General features: G+C 43.8%; 1 pseudogene; it reads left to right on the top strand.

Moving 5' to 3' along the window:
* The first annotated feature begins 15,435 nt into the window (after window positions 1-15,435).
* Window positions 15,436-15,554, top strand: LOC135052638 (5S ribosomal RNA; annotated as a pseudogene).
* The last annotated feature ends 5,798 nt before the right edge of the window (window positions 15,555-21,352 follow it).

The raw sequence follows: 21,352 nt of genomic DNA, 5'->3' as shown, positions 1-21,352 counted from the left end.
GTTTGTGAGTCCAGTGGTAGCCATAGAAAGTTGAAAGCGATTATTGACTTCCATCATGAGTAACTGGGTGTCATGGAATCGGATATTTGAATCCCTTATTTGCTCCAGTGTGTTTTTAATTTGCACCAGTTCAGTTGTTTGTCTACTCATGCTGCGAGAGCACCTGTTGGAAATTTTGTTCTGTGCAGTTGTTTGTCGCACTTGTGTGATAAGTAGGTCCAGCTGTTGTGTCTTATAGTCAGATTTAGTATGCCTGTCAGGGCCAAATTAACAATGAAGTGGAAGGAGCTCCAGCTCCAGGCTTCCACATATAAATAGGCCCATCATCATGACAGCATGATCATGACCGGCCAGAGCTGGCCACATGGTCGGTCATAAATCAAAAGTATTAAAATTGCATTTCTATTTTCCACACAACATTATATAATTTTTGTACATTTATATATTTAGGGAGACATTGGAGCTCATAGTGTACGAGGTTTACATGCCTACATGGCATTAGCCTCACCTCCTCCACTTCTCATAATAGGCCCTTGAACATTTTCACCCATGAGGCCCTTAATCCAGCCTTGATGCCATGGATGGCATTGTAGGGTTGATGGGCACAGGCATATTTATAATGGGCACAGTGCACACGGGCCCCCAGAGGGCCAGGAGAGCCCACACCCCACACCCTGCACTCATTAATTGTAATACTTACCCTCCGGAGTCCAATGGTGCTGCAGTCTAGATATATATATAAATGCAGAAGCCCGCACCCACTCACTGACTGACTCATCACTAATTATTTTACTTTCCTATATGTTAGAAAGCTAAAATTTAACATAGGTATTCTTCAGGTCGGAATTGTAATTAGAATTTTAATAAATCTCCCCTAAGGGGATGAAAAGGAGGATGACATAATGACATCATTACCGATTACCCAGTGGTCTTACCTTCATCGTGAGAACACTGGGACCAGGCCTACCTTGTCTTGCGTTGCATGAACGATACGGACAATCAAAACAAAATGTGAAAAAAGTGACTTAAATGCGCGCCTTGCACTTTGGTCGCTTTTATGTAGCTGTTTTATGTGTCTAAACCTGGCCTGTCTGGGCACAATTTTCACTATACATTTTTTTTTAATATGCCTCCCCCCCCCATACTCCCATTACTTTAGACGGGAGATAAGGGGCAATAAACAATAAAATCACCCCCATCATTTCCAAAGTGCCAGAACAATTATAGAAAACAATGAAATTTTACTAAAGAAATAAAAACCTAAATGCTCTATAAATGGGTTATGTATCGTAATCTATATTCTTAAGGACGTTCTAACTTTAAAACTATGGGTGATAGATTAATTTTTTTAAATCAACATAGAAAATACATATACAATACCATAGGTAGGTATGGAGTCATCAGTACACCAGTCAATATCATGCCTTAAGGAACTTGTGTTTTATATTTATTTAGTGGTACTTTAACTCAGAGATATATTTACATACTAAGGGGTTGATGTATCAATCAGTAAAAAGAATGGTGACATAGAGCGTTGCATAGAAAGCAAGCAACCAATCAGCATCTATCTATCACTTTAGAATGCAGTTGATAAAAGTGACATCAAAGCTGATTGGTTGCTATGGACAACTTCTCCACTGCTCCACTTCTCTACTCTCTTCACCGCTTGATACATTTACCAGTGCCGTAACTAGGCATTTTAGCGCTGTGTGCAAGAAACGGCATCGGCGTCCCACCCCCCATCATAATTAAAATAGGGCCACTGCACGCCATAGGAGCACAACAAATAAACAAATATAGGGGTGTGGATTCATGGAGAAGGGGCTTGGTCACAAAAAATACCAATTCATATTACTTTGCGCAGTAGTCCCCATTTTTTAAATTACGCATCACAGTAGCACCACTTATACACATTACGCCAAGTAGAGCCCCTGTCACACATTACGCCAGGTAGAGTCCCCTTTTACACAGTACGGCAGGTAGATTTTCCAATTACACATTACGGCAGGTAGAGCTCCCTTTTACACATTACGGCAATATATATATATATATATATATATATATACACACACTGTATATAAATAGAATCCCCTCTTTTCCCTCCCCAATACTCATAAGCAGCGCAGACACACTCCCAATACGTATTAGCGTCCAGAGCTCCTCCAACCCTCTCCAATACACAGCAACCTCACCACACTTTCCTGACTTCCTCTCTCCCGCAGCACATACATAGGAGCAGCGTCTCCTCCTACTTCGAAGATCACAACTGCACCTCTCTGTCCCACTACAACACTGGCCACACCCTCCCACAGTTGACCCTTACCTCCAGCCTCCTCCTGCTAGTGAGAAAACACCTCGCCAGGCGCAGGTTGGAACAACAACTTCGCTCTCTCGGCAAACAGAGTCACTGGATGAGGTCACTGACACCTAAGGGGGAGAGGTGCACAGGGCAGAGGTCACTGACACCTGAGGGGGAGGGGTGCTCAGGGCAGAGTTCACTAACACCTGAGGGGGAGAGGTGCGCAGGACAGAGGTCACTGACACTTGAGGGGGAGGGGTGCGCAGGGCAGAGGTCACTGACACCTGAGGGGGAGAGGTGGCCAGGGCAGAGGTCACTGACACCTGAGGGGGAGAGGTGCACAGGGCAGAGGTCACTGACACCTGAGGGGGAGAGGTGCGAAGGGCAGAGGTCACTGACACCTGAGGGGGAGGGGTGCGCAGGGCAGAGGTCACGGACACCGGAGGGGGATGGGTGTGCAGGGCAGAGGTCACTGACACCTAAGGGGGAGAGGTGCGCAGGGCAGAGGTCATGGACACCGGAGGGGGAGGGGTGTGCAGGGCAGAGGTCACTGACACCTAAGGGGGAGAGGTGCGCAGGGCAGAGGTCACTGACACCTGAGGGGGAGGGGTGGCCAGGGCAGAGGTCACTGACACCTAAGGGGGAGAGGTGCACAGGGCAGCGGTCACTGACACCTGAGGGGGAGGGGTGCGCAGGGCAGAGTTCACTAACACATGAGGGGGAGAGGTGCGCAGGGCAGAGGTCACTGACACCTGAGGGGGAGAGGTGCACAGGACAGAGGTCACTGACACCTGAGGGGGAGGGGTGCGCAGGGCAGAGGTCACTGACACCTGAGGGGGAGGGGTGGCTAGGGCAGAGGTCACTGACACCTGAGGGGGAGGGGTGGCTAGGGCAGAGGTCACTGACACCTGAGGGGGAGAGGTACCCAGGGCAGAGGTCACTGTCACCTGAGGGGGAGGGGTGCGCAGGGCAGGGGTGACATGAGAGCCAGGAGAGGTGTGTAGGTCACGGGAAGAGTAGGAGACTGCTCACCTCGTCCTATATCCGCGCCAGGCTTCTCTGCCGGCTCCTCGTCCTCTCCCCGCATGTGATTCACTCTGTATGTGCCAACGCACAGAGGCCTAACCTGCCTCCCCGGCACCCGGCATAGCAGCCAGCGCAGCAGTGGCATGACAACTGCAGGCATCGCCATGTGTATGGGAAGAGAGAGCGGGATGACACACAGAGCGCCTGACTCTGCCGCAGCGCCATCCGGCTCTCCCGGCAGACAGAGCAGAGATGGACAGACATGGCCGTGGGCGGAAACCACTGCTGTGTGGGGATCTTGCAGGAGGTAAGAGCTGTACCTGCCGCAGGCTCTTGCACACGGGAGCCCCCTTCACCCACAACAGAAAGGGTCAGCTCAGAGAGAGGGAAAGTAACTAGAGGGGTGGGTGCGCTTACTCAGGGGACACCCCTCACTATGCTCACCACTGTGGCTGCCTGCGGATGGTGCGCCCACACCGCAAGTGCGCTGTGTGCGAAGCACCATCCGCACACACCTAGTTACGGCCCTGACATTTACTCCAATGTCATGCTTTTTCTTGTTTATTCATTGGATGTAATTTCCAATAGAACTGCACATCTTGTTTAGCACTCTGGATCCTGTTTTCCACTACCAAGAGTTTGCAGAATCCAATAACATTTTCAGACTATTTAGAATATTTACAAACCCTTTGTGCCTCTGTTCTGCACTGATGTGCATGTGGGACAAAAGTAGAAAAAAAAATCTTCTCTGCACTGACCACCCATATTGAACTTTTTCGATTTCTTCCAATGATCTGTTTGACCCTCATTAGAACTGTCTGTCTGCGTACACAAGGTCATGACAGGTCAGTCTGAAGAATTTACCAGTCTTTGGACCTGATTCAGGCACAGGCGCTGTGGTGCTTCAGCCACAACTGACCAATGGTTTTAGATCAGCGCATATGCAGGAGCTGCACTGCGCACATCAGTGCACTGCGCCACAGCAGTGTGGCAGCAACTGTCGCTTCATTACAGTCTGCTGCCATTTGAAAGCAGGGCAAGGGAGCTTTTAAGAAAACATTTTTAAAGCATGCCAAGGCCAGTGACTATTTTTGGATGCAGATACACTGGCTACAGCAGCTTATTTGAGGCAGGCATTCTGAACAACCTTAAGGTTGCTCAGATGCCCAATGGCCCACCCAATATTTGATTGGATGCTGCGTCTTCGGATGCATGCAGCAGATCTGAGAAGCCAGCAGTGGGAGTATTTTACCTGTTGCATTAACATAACTTCTCAGATCTGCTGCCACCGAAGACACAGCACCACTTGCGTCCACCTCTGAATCAGGCCTTTTGTCACATTGATAGGCTGACTGAAATGCAACAACCCTCCTTGTTAATTAGATTGCTGAACAACACATCTCCCCCTGTGCCAGCTGATATAGGGCCTAATTCAGACCTGAAAATGCACAGCAGTCGATCAGGTCTGAACTGTGCATGTGCCGGCGCATGCCAGACAGCCGACGGCTGTCTCAGCCATGCGATCGCCCCTGCGGCCGCTGACCATTGGAGGGGGCAGGCTGTAGCAGCCGCTGCTGCCCTCACAGCGACGAGTAGCTCCTGCCAGCCCGCAGGAGCTGCGCTGGCAGGGAGCTACTCTTAAAGTACAAAAGCATCGCCGCTGTGCAATGCTTTTATACTTGTGCGGGGGGGTCGGGCCTGACATGCGGTGCGGACTAGCCCTGTGCTGGGCGTCCCCCTGAATGTCTGTGTGACTGATCGTAGATGTGCTAAATTTAGCACATCTACGATCAGGTCTGAATTAGGCCCTTAGTGTGTAGTATTTAAGAGAACTATTTTCAAGGTCAGCAATCAGGCCATGATCTGCTGAAGACTGCACTCAAAGGATGTCATTGCAAGGATGCAGAGTTATAACTGGAGATTGAACTGGATTTGGAATTTGTACTACTCTAGAATCACAAATGAAACATTTTCCCTACACTGCAGCTCAGAAATATGAGGCCTCTTTTTCCTTCGCCATGAAAACACTGAGACCAGGCCTACTAGATCTCCTGCATGGAACATCGGGACTGCCCCCTGGCCTACCCCTCAAGGTGAGCAGAGAGCTGAGGGGGGACAACACCAAGACAAGGCTCAGCAGGGACATTTCTATTGGACATAAGTGTGCTCCCCACATTCTCACACACACCTGTGCCAGGGATGTTCGGTGAGGTAAATGGCTGAGGAGGAACTGGCTAGTACCAGAGCCAGATCTACACACAATATATCAGCCCAAGGGTTCATGTGGGCATCATACACAGGTGCAGCAGTATATACTGCTGAAAATTTGGTGAGTGTTGATCAGAGATGTAGGCAGGGGAGGAAGGTGAGGCACTCCTTCACCTGCCATAGACTTTTTACTCCAGAGTTTTGACTATAAAAATTATTAGAATAATAGCAAATAAAATAATTTCATTCTATATTCTATTTCTTTCTGTTTTTCATATACTTGTATATAGTAAAAATTCTGGTGTATACATTAGTATGACAGGAAAGGCTCTGCCTCACCTCATCGCACATCATTGACCCGTACTGCTCCCCTGATACCAGGAAAGTCATATATACTTTAATAAAAATAATATGCTATCTAATTTTTCCTTCTTCTGTTGGTTACCTGAAAATGTGTTTTTACTATGTTGTTGGGTTTTTTTTTGCAGCATACTTCCGCCCCACCATGTGTTGTTCCTGTACTATGTACCTCCACTGATTACACACCCTGCCGGCCGCAACCTATGCAATACACCCCCAGATGGTCCCCTCGGATGGTTCCTGCACAGGCAGGATGTACTTTACGTGGATCTGTCAGTGCAGGGTATATCATACTACCACACTAGTGTCAGTTTTCCCATACATGCCTCGGATCCTTCAATGGCTCACCTCCCACGGTGTAACCTTCGTACCGTGACAAACATGGCTACCTTATCTAGTACGCTCGTGAATGAGACAAACCATACCTGGGTCTGGCAATTTTTGGGGGACTCTTAGCATTAAGGTGCTGCAGTCACCCCATTTTGTGTCATCTAGGGATAACCTATTTCACCCAGGGTATCCCTACGCAGTGCACCCAAAATGGCTGCCTCAGCTGGTGCCATGTCTTGGTGGATTATACAACCTGTGGAAGTTATTTATTACAAAATGCTTCCACCAACCCTGCATTGTGCTTATTTTGCGCTCTACATTTCTTTTTATGTCTGTATAGCTTGTCTATTGCCATATTACTTAAATCTTCTGTAATTTGTGCGTTATTTTTGATGTCTGTAAAGCGCCTTGAGTCCTCTTTTGTAGAAAGAGCGATATATAAATAAATGATCATTATTATCACAGCTGATCAAACCCTTTGCTTTGATTTGGTTGATTATAATGTGAAACTGCTTGAAATGATGACCCTCACCACTGCATGTGTTGAGTCATTGTTCAAGAAAGACTTGCTGGAACCAATGTCTGCAGTGCAATTAGGTTATTGTTAATCTAATTGAATTACTGAATTCATGAATTTGACCAAAATTAGATCAGTAGAAAAATGGGGTGCATACCCAGCATACAGGATGTCCTGTTATGTCCTATCCAATTATACACTACTCTTTACATAAAACCAAAGTTATGTGGCCGATGGATTTGTAATGGACTATAAAGACTGTACTTAGATTAGTAACTAGAATTTAGTTCATATGCTTATTTAGTAATGTTGGTTGAGCGATTCATGGTCCTAAAATTCTCACCTGTTACTGGAACCTGACATTTATCTTGTTGCGCCAAGCTCAAACCCATGGTAAGGGGAAACTCTAGATTTCAATCTCTTCCTTGGCCAACATACCAATATCAAACTTATGCAATAACTCAGTATATTCTGTAGTCTAGAAAATGTCCCTACCCAGTGTGCAGTTTTCTTATATAAAAATGGAAATTACATGATTAAATATGTTCTAGTTTGATAAAGTATTGTGGAAAATCAGTACAGGCATCATAAAAATGCTAATTAATAGCAGACTAAAGAAAAAATGTGTTTTCTTAATGAGAGCAATATACAGTATCTCATCTGTATCATTTTTGATACGTTTATTATTAACATGTCATTCTGTTTTACCCACAACCTTATTACTGATTCTTATAGTCATCACACTGCTTACATATATATTAGGGTTTCCACACAGAAGCCAGACTAAACTGGGCTTTGTAAATGATGAACTAAACGCCACTATTGGTCGACATGCATTAGGTCAACAGGGTTTCTAAGTCGACATGATCACTAGGTCGACATGACAAAAGGTCGACATGAGTTTTTCACAATTTTTTTCATTTATTGAACTTTTTCATACTTTACGATCCATGTGGACTACAAATGGGAACGGTACCTTGCCCGAAGCATGGCGAGCGAAGCGAGCCATGCAAGGGGATACGGTGCACTAATTGGGGTTCCTGGTCACTCTACAAAGAAAACAACACTAAAATAATTAAAAAACCTTATGTCGACCTTTTGTCATGTCGACCTTGCTCATATTGACCTAATGCTTGTGCCGACCTATTTTGGGTGTCCACTTAGTTATTGTTGACCAGTAGTGGTCGACCTAGACACTGTCGACCTAAGTGTGGTCGAACCTGTGAACCACACCCAGAGAGAGAGTGGGGATTGTAACAATGATCAGATCTGTCCTTAGTGCCCCTGGCAACAAACATTTAAAAAAAACAAAGAATTGTCATGTTAGATCTTGTTTTGTCTTTAATTAATAATAATAAGTTCCATATCTCCAGAGGCTTTCCAGAAAGTCTTACTGTGTCCATCTGCCAGTTGTCTGTTTCTGACTACCATCATGTACTGGTTTATTATGTACTGGTTTATGATGCAGTGCAGCAATGCAGAAACCCGCAGGTGCATGTAATCATGCCTCCCTTCCTTTGCGCCAGCCATTGTGCACTTGTGTCCACTTATTCTCAGAAGGTTGGCAGCCTGTTTAGAATTCATCATCTGGACACTTGGCAGGACAGTTACATGTGTGTGATACTGTGTACAGTCATGAGATAAATGGTGGCTTTACAAGCCTAATATTTCACGGGCAAAAAAAGTTAACTTTAACTTTATAGGAAAATGTTGTGTTGGCCACAGTAATGATCGACGGCCCTCCCATGGCATCCCACTGTTCATCTGAGAATGTGTGCTCACATGCTAATGTGCATTCATGCCCAGTTTGGAGCTTCACTGTGTATGCACCAGCCTATGTGCTTGCCCAGAAGGGAGGTGCAGGGTGACTGGGTCTCAAGCGGGCAGACAGGTATTTCAGTATCTGGGTGGTAGCTAGACAGTACATACACAGACATTCAGGTGGTAGCTAGAAAGTACATACATAGACATTCAAAAGGTGGACACCAGATAGTCGATAGCAATAGGTTGACAGTTAAATGGTCAACATGGACTTAGATCGACAAGGTAAAAAGATTGACATGCATATGGTCAACACATAAAAGGTTGACACATGATTTTTTATGATCTTTTATTTAGGGGTTAGGCACTTGGGAGAGGGTTAGGGTTAGGCTGCTGAAGGGGACAGTTAGGCACTTGGCGGAGAGATATGGTTAGGATGCGGAAGGGGACTAGGGATAGGCACTAGGGGGTTAGGGTTAAAATAAAATAAAGAAACCTGTGTTAACCTTTCTATGTCGCCCATTTGCATATTGACCTTTTGAACCTGACAACCTTTTGACCCTATCGACCTATTGCTTGTCAACCATCTAGTGTCGACATGTTGGCTGTCTATCTATGTACTGTCTATCCTTCAATCCAGACCCAGGTATTTCTTGGCCCACCTTGGCAAGTGCAAAGGGGAACCATTTTGTCATGACAAGAAGCTTGCCATCTTTATCAACGCACGGTCTGATCTTTATGCCATGCTGTTTCCCAAAGGTTACTCAAGTTGTCTGGATAAACTCTTAGCTTTGGTAGGAACAAAGAATACATCCATCTCCATACAGGAAAAAAGAGATAAGATATAAGGATGTGTTTCTGAGTGCGGGACTTTGAAATCGTCAATAAAGAGTTTAAGCAATGCAGTGATATGCAGTTATGAGAGGCATTACATAAGTGTGAATGAGAGGAGGAAAGCTGAGAAATGGGTCAGACTGCATCAGTACAAGTGAGATAGAGTAATGTCATATTTCATTTTACAGGCTTTATTATTAAGTACCCTTTGTTGTGATATGTAAGATTCTTTATCAATGCAAATCCCCGACCCAAAAATATGAGGAGGCAGATTAACGATACATAGCTGCACCGGCATTACTGTCCTGGTGCGTTAACAGTTAACTTACCAAGGGGTCTATTTACTAAACCTTGGATGGAGATAAAGTGGACAGAGATAAATTACCAGCCAATCAGCTTCCAACTGCCATGTTACAGGCTGTGTTTAAAAAATGACAGATTGCTGGTATTTTATCTTTGTCCACTTTATCTCAATCCAAGGCTTAGTAAATAGACCCCCAAATCATTGGGACAGTTTCTGGAGCTGCGAACATGCCCAGTGCAACTATAAGCTCAGACTTGGGGGGGTCATTCCGACCTGATCGCACGCTAGCTATTTTTTGCAGCGCTGCGATCAGGTCAAAACTCGGAAAAACTGTGTATGCGTATGCACCGCAATGCGCAGGTGCGTTGTATGGGTACAAAGCGGATCGGTGCTGGGCAATGGATTTAACTATGAATCTATTCGCACAGCCAATCGCAAGAAGATTGACAGGAAGAAGGCGTTTTCTGGGTGTCTGCTGACCATTTTCAGGGAGTGGTTGGAAAAACGCAGGCGTGTCCAGGCGTTTGCAGGGCGGGTGTTTGACGTCAATTCCGGGACCCGACAGGCTGAAGTGATCGCAGCGGCTGAGCAAGTTCTGAGCTAATCAGAAACTGCACAAACTGTTTTTGTACCGCTCGACAGCACAAGCTTTCGCACACTCGCAAAGCGAAAATACACTCCCCCATAGACGGCGACTATCTGATCGCAGCACTGCAAAAAAATAGCTAGCGAGTGATCAACCCGGAATGACCCCCTTGGTCTTTCAATTTTGATTAGTGAAAAAAAAACCTGCTTAAAAATACACAGCATTTATTTAAAAATAAAAAGAGGCATGTGTGCTCCCAGTCAGACAGCTGGCGGATGCTAGGGCATTTTGTACCTTCAGTGCAGTGACGTGTTGTGGGGTGAGGCAGGTGAGACAGAGCTTCCTGTCATACTAACGTTTGTGACAGAGTTGTGACTGTATAAAGTATATGAAAAATACAAAGAATATGTTAGAAATATCTTCTTTGTATTATTCTAATAATTTTTATAGTCAAAACTCTGGAGTAAAAAGTCTATTAGAGAGGAAAAAGTGCCTCCCCTACCTATCTTTCTCGTATATCGCTGGTCAAAACTCACCAAATTTCCAGGGTTTTTTTCCCCTGTAAGGCCACCGGTAGGTACAACACATATCACAAGCTTTATACAAATTGAAACAGAGAATTCAAAACCAGTATGATGTTTTTTTTCTTTGCAGAGATGAAAATGTTACAAAATTTACCACCAGCATCTTTGTGTCAAATGTTACGCTTGATGGAGAACATGATTGCATAACCACTAACCCCCATAAATGTGCAATGCTCAATGAACACTCGTGTCTGTCTGGCAAGTTTGCCTACATTAAATTTACTGAATAATTGGCAAGTTGTTACCCGAATAGAGCCGTATCTGCACTATTGTTTACTGTGGGAATAATATCTCTGGTGTCAGCAGATAACATAAACAATATTCCCATATGAATGAAATTATGTTTGTATTTACTGTTTAATGACTGACTGACTCTCTGATCTAAGGATATGCCCGCTTAGAGAAGGCAAAATTCTCCACCACCCTGCCTATCTGCTGGGGGATGGGCAAATCATTTAACATTATTAGCTACTAGTTTCCCTTACACACTAACACCATCTTTTTCCATCATTGAGGTGGTTAATCGAGTATTTCTCATTGGCTGCACTATGGCATATACACATCAGCCAAATTTAGCACATCTACGATCAGTCACACAGACATGCGGGGGGGACGCCCAGCACAGGGCACGTGAAGAGTAGCTCATTACCAACGCAGCTCCTGCATGCTGGCAGGAGTTACTCATCGCTGTGATGGTCGCAGTGGCTGCGTTTGACGTCACGCGGCAGCCACGGCCCGCCCCCCACGCAACGGTCCGGGCACGCCTGCATTGAACAGACTATGCCCCCTAAATGGCGGGCAACCGCCGCCGGCCCGCCCCCTCCCGCCCAGCCACCGAGGCGATTGCAGGGCTGAGACAGCTGTCAGCTGTTTAGCATGCGCCGGCGCACTGCGGTGCCGGCGCATGAGCAGTTCAGACCTGATCGGCTGCTGTGCGAAAATGCACAGCACCGATCAGGTCTGAATTAGGCCCCCAGTCCTATCTGTTGTCTATCCAATACCACGCTTACATCCCTTGGAAACCGAAATTTTGGGAATCCTTGTATTTTGTGCAACATTTTTTGACGAATATCTTCAGTCAGAGAGACTAGCATTCCTGTGTGCTTTTTAAATCTGTTATTTTATCTATACATGTTGTATTGTCTGATTTCATATTTCGCCTGTCTTGAAACCATAGTTCCATTTATGTGTTTTCATGTTTAATTAGGCCCGTATATATGCCTTTATAAATGTATGATTAAAAGTTAAGTTTTAGCATTGTTGATCTGGGTACCTTGATATGAGTGCTCAACCAGTTCTGAGTCTAACAAGCATCTCATTCTAAGTGCCTGCCTTTTCTCTGTTGATCCCTTTTACTCGGTGGGAGCACCACCACTTTTTGATTATAATATTCTCATATTTATAGAATGTAATAGTGGTACATTACACATTGCTTTCTTTGATATTATTTATTAAATCCTTTTACAGACCAGTGCAGTGAGACAAACTCTCTCTTTCACGTTTATACTGTTGCACCTGTTTATAAAGGTGGTCTTCAGTATGCCGACTGACGGGATCCCGGCGCACAGTATACCGGCGCCGGAATCCCGACAGCCGGCATGCCGACACTTATTCTCCCTCGTGGGGGTCCACGACCCCCCTGGAGGGAGAATAAAATAGACCGTGCCCATAGCGTGGCGAGCGAAGCGAGCCCGCAAGGGGCTCATTTGCGCTCGCCACACTGTCGGTAAGCCGGCGGTCGGGCTCCCGGCGCTGGTATGCTGGTCGCCGGGAGCCCGACCGCCGGCATACCATACTACACCCGTTTATAATACCCACATGAACCCTTGGGCTTATATATTTTGCATAAATCTGGCTCTGGTATTAGCCAGCGTCTCCTGAGCCATTTACCTCACTGGACTGCACGTCCCTGCTTCAGTGACATTACAGACAGGTGAAACCTCCTTCACTTTAAATAGTGGAAATACTTGTAAGTTCACTATTATTTGGGTGTAAAAGGTCTCCATCTTGAATCCTGCAGGGTATAAACCTGCTATACTTAACTCTGAGCAAGCCTACATTGTCTCATGCATACTATCTATGCATTCTTTCTCGGAGATCCACCCCCATTTTTCTGCGATTCACAACAGCCTGGGAATGGGGAGCTGTTAGGGGAGGCTAAATGGGAAAAGCTATTCCAGCTGGCCCATGCTAATTCGCCCAGCATTGGTGTAGTAGATGCTCAATATTCCTCTTTTAGACCATGGCCCTAGGTTCTAATCCCCACATATGGTGGTAATGCTCTAAACTTAAACCTTTCTAAGATGGCATGATTTATCTCTCTGAATCTTGAGGAAAAGATTCCATCTGATCCAACATTTAGGTTCTTACAGATGTCGACATTACCTACCTCATTTTATAAGTCTCTTTTGCAACAGTTTAACATTGCTGATAAGGCAGTCATCCCCATCAGCTTGCATTCTACCTCTCCGTCAACCATTTCAGCCTGGTTCTCCTAAACTGACTTTGATATGGATGTGGACAATTTAGCCTAAGTTTATCTTTACACTTATGATGCTTTCCAAAACACCTCTGACCTCTGGCTTGATATTCTGGGCTGTATTCAGCAAGCAAATTTCAACTTTAATCATGCTATTTTTGTTGGAAAATAGGTTCAGGAACTGTGGGTGTGGCAGAGGTGGACGATGATGTGGGTGGAGCTACCAAAGGGACGGGGCCTCAACTGGTGCATAAACTTTTTTTTAAACACATAATGCCCCCTGTAGTGCCATATTCACACATAATGTCCCCAGTAGTGCCATATATATATATATATATATATATATATATATTTTACCCCCATCTTTTATTTTCTACCAAAAGTACATAAATCTCTGACTAACCCGCCCGGCACACCGATAGTGGCAGGAATAGGCTCACTCACTGCAAATTTATCAGAGTATGTTGATGTTTTTTTTTTTCAATTATGTGAGAACCCTCCCATCATTTTTGAAAGACACCACATTGGTACTCAACATACTAAAAACGGTGGAATGGAAGGATACTTACATATGGGCGACGGTGAATGTCCAATCCCTTTATACATGCATTAAACATTCAAAAGGTATAGCCGCATGTAGGTAATTTTTAGACAATGATCCATCTTTGACTTGTACCCACAGAGATTTTATATGTGATATTATGTATTTTATCCTTAGCCATAATTATTTTAAGTTTTGAAATCGGTTTTATCTACAATGCTGCGGTACAGCTAGGGGGACGATTTTTGCCCCGAGCTTTGCTAACTTATTTATGTGATGTTGGGAGACAACACAGGTCTACCGTTCAAGTGTTTTTAAGGAGAATGTGGTATTTTACAAACGATATATTGACAATATTTTAATCATCTGGGACGGCACAACTGAAACTTTTAATGAATTCCTCAGGACATTGGGAGACAATGATATGAACCTTGCTTTCACCTCGACGGTAAACAATAGATCTGTTGAATATTTGGACTTGATTTTGACTGGAGAAAATGGAGGGGTCACTACTAAACTATATTAAAAATGTTGACATGAACAGCTATTTGCACTACCAAAGTAACCATCTAGAAAGGTGGAAGAATAACATTCCTGCATCCCAGTTTTCAAGGATAAAGAGGAATTGTACTAGCTCGAAGGACTGTGAAGACCAAATGGAGATCTATAGGAAGAGGTTCGAAGATAAGAAATACCCTGGGCCTATTCTGAATGAAGCACTGGAAAAAACAAGAACCTTGAACAGAGAGGAGTTACTGATGTACAAAACCAGAGAAGAAAAGAAGGACACAGTTGCTTTTATCACTACATTCAGTCAACATGAGAAAGTGATAAGAAACTCCCTAAATACCCATTGGGGCATCCTCTTGATGGACCCAGTGCTCAAAGAAATCCTACCGCTGAAACCAGAACTCATCTTTAAAAAATCAACGAATCTAAAGGACCTCATTGCACCCAGTATGTTAAGAGAGAAACCCATCCGGAACACCCCAATGCTGAAATGCACAGGATCCTACAAGTGAGGGAAATGCAACATATGCAAATACTTACACTGGAATAGGAAAACCTTTAGTGGCATGGAGGATGAGAAAGAACATACCATTAAAGACTTCATGAACTGTAATACCTTGGCCGTGATTTATCTTTTAGAGTGTACATGTAAAATGAAATACGTGGGAAAGACGAAAAGACCCCTAAAGATACGGATCTAGGAACATATAAGGAATATCAAGAAAAAGGTGGAGAGCCACGCTATTTCCAGATACTTTCTAATTCAGCATAATTCTAATCCAGAGGACCTTACGTTCAAGGCCATTGAACACGTTGGCCTGGGAGAGAGAGGGGGTGACCTCATAAACAAATTATCAAGAAGAGAGATGTACTGGATATTCCAGCTACAAACCTTACATCCAGTCGGCCTGAATGAAGGATACGAAATCGCACCTTTCTTATAAGGTGCAGTATCTGTCACCTCTCAACTTCCACTCCCCCCCCCCCCCCCCTTTTTCCTTCTCACCATCACGGAATGTAACTGTATATATCTTGTACTATTTATGATTAAAGATAAAGTTATCTGGTCTCTGGTATTATGATGTTTATATGTTTCGCGTACAGTCAAACCATACTGGTACGCCCAATCTCGTTCGATCTTGGAAGCTAAGCAGTGTTGGTGCCCGATCAGTACCAGGGAGGGGGACTACCTGGGAAGATCGGGTACTGTAATGATGGACGGATGACGTCAAATAACGATTGACCAATTTAGTTGCACCAATATAGTCTGACATATCTAACACGTCTAAATTCTCACTTTTATTTATATATATACGTGAAACCTTGCACTCACTTGGATCTTTGTGTGTATATATATATTGATAAAGCCTTTTGATTTACCCTATATTAAACACTATAAAAGGTTAAGAGACACAGTACGCAATTGGCGCACGAGGTACCGTAAGGGTACGCCCTTAGCGTAGCGGACGCTGTATCGGGAGCGAGCCGCTCGAGCGACACAAACGCTCGCGAGAATACGCTGTTGGTATCAAGCACACCATAGGCTGCCGATTACCGTAATAATACGCTACCAGCGTAGCGGACGCTCGAGACCACGAGGAGATCACAAGCGGCGCTGACGCTCACAGAATTAAACCTCAATAACTATACCATAAGTAATGTACTTATACTGTAAACCTTTGTGCAGTGATAAGGTGTAAATGCAACGCAGTGTAACCTTGTTAGTTTAAAAGCTGTATGAGCGTCTGTGACGCTCTGAGAACACTTAGCAATATAATAAACACTCAAATACCGGTTTAAGGTTCTAACACCTTTTAAGGGAGAGAATGAACGTTCAATTGCAAAAGAATACACAATACAATTTATACACTACCAAACTAACATAAACACCTAACAGAATTACTACACGTTAAAATACAATAGTGGAACAATTACATTTAAGGGGAAGGAGAGGGAGAGTGGCTTACAACAAATTAGGAGGTAAAATGTCTGCAGAGAACTTACACATGTGGGAATGATCGCTGCGCCGTTAGTCAATGCTGAGAACCTTTGTGGAGAGAAAAGTGAGCTCACCCAGGCTGGCTGTCCCTATATACACAACACACAGCAACAACACAATGGTCCCTACAATACCGCATGGGACAGAAGCTAGACTCCATTTTGGGAAAAACTCCCATGATTCCAAAGTCTGTAACATATGGTTCAAAAGGGAATGCCAGCAGCCATTTTAGATTTGCAAGTCCAAACACATGGCATTCTTTGCTACACCATAATCACATAGCAGAAGACATAAGACTCCACTATATTCCAAAATGTCTAAGCTTCAATATAATGCATATGTGCTGATTTTACAATTCCAAACCATCTAATCACCTTTCACAATTTCAAGCCAACACAGTATCTCAATAACCAGAGCATATGGTATGCTGACTATGCTATCCTTCCAGAATCAGCACCACACATCTCATGCTGTCCATATGAGCCATCACAAGACCAGATCACCAGGTACCCACAAGTATCAGCCTGCTATTGCTACAAGCACATGACTACAGTAACAAAAGGAAGTATGTTTTGACTTCTAACCTTCAGCAAGATGCATCATGTAAAACTACTATAATCTGTTATAAATCACCATCCATAAATGTATACCAGAGATGCTATGCTACAGATTGTCTACTGTTCCAAATTCATTACAGATTTCATAGAGTATCATCACAAACACACAACAATCACATAACTGCACAAGCACCATTAACCTTAAGCCATTTGTATCTCCAAACTAACTATTCTATGCCAATCATTTCACAACTACTTTACCACAAACACATATTTAACTATTCTATGCCATTAAGCCATGTGTATACAATACTTAGCCTTAGTAAGGAGATCAGTCCTGGTGATGAGCAAGCCATGCTTCTGGATGCTAGGTTGGTTCTGAGTGAGTGAGCCCTGTGATTTCCAGTGGATATATCATACCTGCGTTCCAGCTGTGGGGGTGTGTGATCCACAGGAAGTGTGTGTCTTTCACAGCATGTGGGCTAGCTGTATCAGTGAGCTGAGCTGGCCATGTGATCTTGGTTATGCAAAACGTTGGGTGATGTCTAACACTTGTTATTATTTCAAATTCCTGTCTTGTGGGAAGCTATTGTTTGGCGAATACAAAACAGCCCCTGTCTCTGGGTTTTGTTTTGTCTTCTCACTGTCCACTTTCAGTTGAGACAATGACATCTCAGCAATCATTCTTCTGGAGACAACCCTAAACCCATTCGTAAACAAAGGTGCCAGTCCTCTTCATTGAATCTCAAAGCGTAGAGTAATTAAAGGCTATTGTACTCCGTCTGCGGGAAAGAAACTGACTGGTCTTAGGTGTAATTTATTCGGAATACAATTAATCTTCAATTACTATTTCTGTGCTTACCTATGCATAAGAACATGTGAAGCCCTCCCAACATGCAAAGGGGAATCTCTAAGGTCTAAGAGCCATCTTAGACCCATTGATACCTGCTGAACTCAGGGGAATATTAACTTATAAAATACATTATTTTGATTAAATATGTAGCGATCGAGTCGCAAGCTAGACGCGCACAAACTCTACCGTAAATGCACATACCGTGCGCCTGAGCGTGCACGCGACTGCGAATATGCGCACACACGGGAGGGCCTGTGCACGTGCAGCGGGCACACGCATGAGGTGCATATATGGCAATGTGCAGCGTGATATTTTTCTGACTTTGACAGTCCACCCTTTGGCAGTCACCAATAACTGCCACTTCCTAAAACAGTTCAAAAAGAGAAAAATATATGTCATATGTAAATACATTTCTATGATTGGGTAAGGGAGGAGAGAAGAAGGTAGGAAAAGGGTATGACCTAGTGAGATAGCAGAAGCATGTGTGTATGAATCCATGTTTGGGGGGTCATGTATCATCGTGCCGTACGTGTTTTAAATCAAGCTTCGAGGTATTGCGAAGTATACATTTGAATTCCTTCTTATCCCGTATTACGGGCCTGTGGATGGGCTGTCAAACTTTACCGAGCTCTTTTCGGCTTTTGGTTGCAACAAAAGGGGGGAGCACATTTTAGTTGATGATACATGAATGGGGGGATATGTGAGTGCTGATATCTGTGCCTGTATTCCCTATCGACTATGTGTGTCATTACCTGAAGGTTGTAGAGATGAAGATAAGAAGCAATTATGGTAAATGCAGTCATAAACTATGTGAGTTTAATATACATTTGTTGATTGAAGTCTTGTCTGGTGTCTTGTCTTGATGTACATGTTGACTGTAGTCTCTTTGGGCTTTTGCCAAAATGCGAGCAAAAAGCTTTCTCAATGTCCATAGACTTACAAAAGTGTTGGGCTATCGTAAAATTTTAAAATCGCTAGGGATATTGGGGGTCTATGGCATTGTCCATCAATGGTCTGTGTAAAAGGTTGTCAAATTCTTCTTCCAAGTGGATGTCTTTGTACCTTGGAGGAAAACGAAGGAGAAACGGGTGAAAGAAACGGACCGTGGAATCACATTTTCATCACAACATTGTCTCAATGGTTGGGTCGTAAATCAAATCAGTCGTTGTTATGCGATACAGTCATTACTTCAGGCGGTACTTTTCCAATATAACATAATCCCTCTGAGTTTGGGGCAAGCCGCTCATACGCCTTTCTCCCGCATATGAAATATGCATCATCGGGGGGAGAACATATGGGACTGAATATGTCATTACCATGTTACACATTTTCCATGTGGACTCTCCTAACCCTAATTCTCCCATCTGTCTAGTACACGTATCCGGTTGTATGATATGTGTACAGTATCCTGGTGATACTTCTCCAACTCTCATGGTCCTACTTCATAGGGTATACCTATATCGGAAATATTTTCCACTATCGGCTATGTGGCGTATGAGCTCTGTATCTGTAGGCATTCTATCGGCTCTATATGAAAAGGTCATGGTTTTGTTATTCCATGACACTTCCCAATTTCCCGGCTTTCGGGGATTGGAAATGTTAAAACACACTAAGGACCTATCCACATGATATTGGTGGAGCTTCAAACTAGGAGGACTAGAGATATTAAACCTCTTGTCCACCGGTCTCCCACCACTTAACTCAAGTACCTCCCCTATCGTTAAAGGAAATGGTACTAGTCCTGACTTGCTGTGACCTTGAGGTACTTGAGAGCATACCCAACAGTCTGTTTGGTTTAACACCTTACCCACTAATGAGTGATAGTCACCCAATGGATGCCGGTCCATGTTAATGTTAAAACTGGACTGACATTTCTTGATGCACCCATCCTCAACTAAGTTATCACAATGCCTACAGATGCAATTTTCTTCAGCTAACAATCCTTCACAATTCCTTCTATGGTCAATGCTACCAGATCGTTTTCTGATACTCGCCTTTGCTTGGTGATTATGTTGTTCTTGGAAATCTACGCCTCCATCTCTGTCATCAGAACCTTTCTGGATCCTTTCTCGACCTCACTGGTACTCTCACCGAAACAGACTGCTCTGGTCAGCATCAGGGTCAACATGAAAACACGGATCACAGTCTCTTGAGGCGAGTCCATCTTACAGGAGGAGAAAGGAGAAATTTGTAATGGGGGTACAGAAAAACAGTTTGAGGGGGAGAGAAACTTGTTACGATAATTAGTTCTCTAGTCTTGTTGTTCTTCTTGTTCTGCTGTCATCTCAAAGGTGCTGTCTCTCAGTCTTCTAAACATTCTGGTGATACAATATTTCTTCTAGCTCAGCGCTCTTTCTGTAAGGAGAATAAATCTTGCATCACCATTTGTCCAACTAATGTGTGACATACCATCTGTAACGTTATGAGAACATGAGAAAGAAGAGAGAGAGAGAAAAAAACAACAAGAGAGAGAGAACCGTTCATATATATATGCATCACATAAATCAACAATAAACAACAACAGAGAGAAAAAAAATTTTTTTTTTTTCAAACATTTTTTCAGGAGAGAAAAAAAAACATTGTCAGATCTTCCGTTCACCATCAGGCTGTCACATCTACATGTCCAATGGTATCCTTGCATAGTCTCTCCCACCAGTATTTCCATACTCCACCCTTTGTATCTGGCCAGGATACATCGATGTTGGTAGGTCATACTGTGGTTAGGTAGACTTCTGCAAGGACCAAATAGCTATGTGATATTTGGGTCCTGCCGATGAACGTCAGAGATGGGGAAAAGAACATTTACAGATAAATTACAACGTCTACCCGGCCGTCCTTGTGCCTGCAAGGAACTGACCTCCCATTTCATTAACTGTAACCTCAGGCTTACTATCAGTCCTAATGATCACCTTTCCTGATTGCATGTTACAGGTGCGGCCCAAACTCCTTCCTATGTGATCTCTGATTACAATTTGGTGTGTCATAACTTTGCTCATATCTTTGTCTAGGGGGTTTATATACCTTGTGTGTGTTTTTAGACCTACAATCTCGTGCAACATGACCTTCCCTTAAGCAGTTGTAACACCTTCTTACTTTTAACCTATTCACAGGGGTTTGTGGCTTGCTTTTGATGTTCCGGTCATGATTAATAGCGGACTCTTTCAAATCGGCCACTGAGATATCTCTCCAGTTAGGTAGAGAGGCTTGTATACTCGTTCTTAATACTTCCTTTAAACCATTTATTAACACATAAACTGCTACTTTCCTGTAGTGTACTTTTGTTTTAATATTTTGTGTTCACCCTGACAGGATTTTGTTCCATTATGCTATTTTGTGTTAACTCTTCGGTGTAAGATGCATTTGTCTGTGAGTAACATACAATACCGTACTTACCTGTTGACACGACCTCACCTGACCCTTCGTTAGGGGGTTCTGCTATTGCCCTTACCAACTTGGCCGTGTCCCTCTGGGTGTCTCGTATGATGACTGCTGGGTAGAGTGTTGACATCGTGTTGGTTTCACCTTCTCGCTGGTAATCCTGAGGGGAGCTTAACATGGGGTGCGACTTGCACAGGTTAACATTTGTAATTTTGACACTTTCATT

This window comes from Pseudophryne corroboree, chromosome 2 (assembly GCF_028390025.1).
Source record: "Pseudophryne corroboree isolate aPseCor3 chromosome 2, aPseCor3.hap2, whole genome shotgun sequence".
Lineage (NCBI taxonomy): Eukaryota > Metazoa > Chordata > Amphibia > Anura > Myobatrachidae > Pseudophryne > Pseudophryne corroboree.
The sequence above is the reverse complement of the archived record's forward strand: the minus strand, read 5'-3'. Positions and strand labels throughout refer to the sequence as shown.